General features: G+C 32.6%; 1 non-coding gene across 1 annotated transcript; it reads left to right on the top strand.

Annotated features, from left to right (window-relative positions):
- The first annotated feature begins 377 nt into the window (after positions 1-377).
- On the top strand, positions 378-540 carry LOC148305047 (U1 spliceosomal RNA). Its single transcript, XR_015838251.1, has one exon. It is a non-coding gene; the product is annotated as a U1 spliceosomal RNA (small nuclear RNA).
- The last annotated feature ends 2,863 nt before the right edge of the window (positions 541-3,403 follow it).

Genomic DNA, 3,403 nt, shown 5'->3' with positions numbered 1-3,403 from the left:
TGGAAATAGGAGCAGAGGGAAACCGAAGAAAACATAATTCTAAAAATTTAATGTGGTCTAATCGGGAGTCAAAATATATGATAGAAGCGAAGAATATTTGCATAGACAGAGTAGTGTAGAGTTCAATTCTCTCTGCCTACCCCTGCGAGAGGTGGCGAGAGGTGGCGAGATGGTTAACATTTTTTTTTTCAAATATTGGAATGTAAGTAATATTATAATATATTATGTACCATATATTATTATTGCTCTTATTATAGTTGATGACTAAAAAATACGTTTTCAGAAACAATGTGTAGATGGCGCCACATTTGTTCGCAGTGCGCTCGAGTTGCGTGCCTTCCTCCGGCATATATAGGCCGGCAATGCCGAGTTGGGGCATACTTACCTGGCGTAGGGGATACCGTGATCAACACGGCGGTTCCCCCAGGGCGAGGCTCTTCCATTGCACTTCGGTTGGGCTGACCCTTGCGATTATCCCTAATGCGGATAACTCGGGCGCGTAATTTTTGGTAGTCGGGACTGCGTACGCGCTGCTCCCGCCATAAACTTTCATTTACATTAGGATATTTGAGCCGAAGGGTTTAAGTATCAGTCGTATGAAGCAATAGCTCTTTGTACGTACAAGAGTTACTATCAAAATAGTTAACTTCATCTCGTAATTGATCCCACAGAGTCTACAGTTGTTATCAATCAACTGACTAGACTGAGAGTTCATGCTTGCGTTTAAAATAAATCCTCATGTTAAAAATCAGGCCTCAAATGAAATTTAACAAAAGTTTTTAATGATTAAAAAAAACACTTCGTTTTTTGCCACTTGAGTTTTATTATAGACTACATGTTTCAGAAGTTAAACTTCCATCATTCAGGTCTGTATAATATGTTATTATACAGACCTGAATGATGGAAGTTTAACTTCTGAAACATGTAGTCTATTAATAAAACTCGAGTGGTAAAAAACGAAGTGTTTTCTTTAATCATTGTAACATGTCTTACCACAAATAATGCCGAAACAATAAATAAAATAAAAGTTTTAAAATAATAAAAAATAAGAAAATACCCAACTCGAAGGTTTCTGGAGAAATCGTGAGGTCGACAAAGGGTTAAAAGATTTAGAAAATGGTTAAAAGAGGGGTCTTTCGGCCTTTTAATACTTTTGTATTATTGGAGCATTGTAGAGAAGATTAAATAAATGTTGATATCTCAACTGAGAACAAGCATTTATCAAATGATTTGACAAATTTGACAAACAAAAATTTGTACGAAAGATGGTGGAAGTCTGAATATTCCTGGCATTTGGCTGGCTTAAGTGATTACTGTATTTGGGTAACGTTTATTATTCCTCAAAAATATACAATATGCATGTTCAATAAAAGGAGGCATAATAAACGTTACACAAATATATTGTAGTATATATGCACTGATGTTTGATTTCTTTCGTACAGTTGTAATTTTGATAGATTTTTTTAGATAGAGAACCTTAAATCACATTTTGATTATAGATGCTTCATTTTAGTTGATTATAATTTTTTTCTTACTTATTCCATCAGATACTCAAAACGCCAGGTCTAATTAATGCCTTGGAATGCCTGACCTCTATTTTATTTTGTATAAAAAAATCGTCTTATTTGAGACACATATCATAAACATTGATGTATCATCCGTAGGGTGAATATTTGTACAGTTTCTGATAAAAATAAATGTGTCGCCTACTTTAAAAATCCGCCAGATCCAATTTTATTATTTATTGTGGGTTTTATTGTTTAAATAATTATACACTTGAAAATCCTGCTAAAAATACTTTTGCTTGTATTTTAATTAAAAAATAGCGTTATATTCAAATTCCGCTATATTCATAGAACTTGCCTTTTGACCCATATCGGCTAATCAGAGAGCGAACATAGGTCAAAAATTAAGAAGACGTCACTATCGGTTTGTGTCTTGTGTTTTTTTTTAAATACTGAATAATTTTCGAAAAAAATGGGATTGTTTTATGTTTTATCTAAAGGTAGACAAATCTTTTAAAGATAAATGTTATCCGGAGAATTTAACATTTTTTGTAAAATCGACTTACATGGATCTGGCTAATTTTGAAAATAGGAGACACAAATCATCAAACGTTGTAAATAAAAGATATTAAAAAATTGACCGAGAATGAACGTAATTTTAATGTAATAAAAAATGTTAATTATTATTTTAAAAATTTACTATTTTTCCACTGTATCATCCGTCAGATGAATATGGTAATCCGGTGTCTGACATTAATAAAATATTATTACTTTCTGTTGAAAATTACTATTAAAAGTACGCCATAAATTGTCGAGGCAAACTCGACACTGGAGTTGACGTAATATATACGATGTCGAGCCACACTCGACATAAGAGCGATAAGGGTTTAATTCCCATATCGCACTATGGGTATAATTTACATCTAAAATATAATATATCTCTCTGTCTTAAAAAAAAACTGGAATCATACAAGTCTAACAGGTCTAAGAACAAGTAAATTCAACAAACAAAAAACATCCATTCATAGTGACAAGTCGAAAGTTTCGGTAAATTAATAGCATTGATTCATTCGATACATTGTTACTAAGTAATTTCTCTTCTTACCATTTTTTTGTGGCCTGAAAAAACATCTAATGAGCAGATCTCTTTAATATAAATTATTATCAATAATAATGATACGTCACGCGAACCTCCTGTGGGCACAAAATGCTTAGCAAAAAAAAATTGCGAATAGACAGATATTCATATCATAAAATCAGCAAATACATCAAAAGAGTTCAAGTAATTTAAGGACCAAATTAGTAAGTTTATAAACTAAGGTCCAACATTGGAATAAAGTGCCATAAACGGTTTTTGTTCGCTGACAGCTCACAGTGGTGGAACATAGTTTTACATACATCGATGACATCAAACAAGATTTTTTTACATAGATAAGTTTACTAAAAGAGAAGGAAATATATCTATAGAAATTTATAATTAAAGCGATGATTTTGATGATATCATAGTATGTGTAACATTTTTTACCTGTGACATGATGAACACTTTGAATTAATATACCGAGTTTTAAACCATTTATTTTATTAAGATATCTTTTGTCCGCCTCCATAGTGTAATGGTTAGCATGCTAAGCTACCGTTCTGGAGGTCCCGGGTTCGATTCCCAGGGGGGTTTAATAAATATAAGTGATTTTTTCACTCTAATATTTATTCAATATTACACTGGACTGGTACCTGAAGTGGAGGGCTGATCACCTTTCCTTCATGTGTAAACGATCGAGATAACACTGCGTTTATATGAAGCAGTGCCCTATGCACCATTGGGGTGCGGTAAGGGTTTTTTATTATTATTTTATTAAAATTTTTGGTAGATATACATTTTAGAGAAGGCATCAATTACC

The sequence above is a fragment of the Brachycentrus maculatus genome, unplaced genomic scaffold (genome assembly GCF_059751285.1).
Source record: "Brachycentrus maculatus isolate JH-2025_06_01 unplaced genomic scaffold, ASM5975128v1 h1tg000289l, whole genome shotgun sequence".
Taxonomy (NCBI): Eukaryota; Metazoa; Arthropoda; class Insecta; order Trichoptera; family Brachycentridae; genus Brachycentrus; species Brachycentrus maculatus.
The sequence above is the reverse complement of the archived record's forward strand: the minus strand, read 5'-3'. Positions and strand labels throughout refer to the sequence as shown.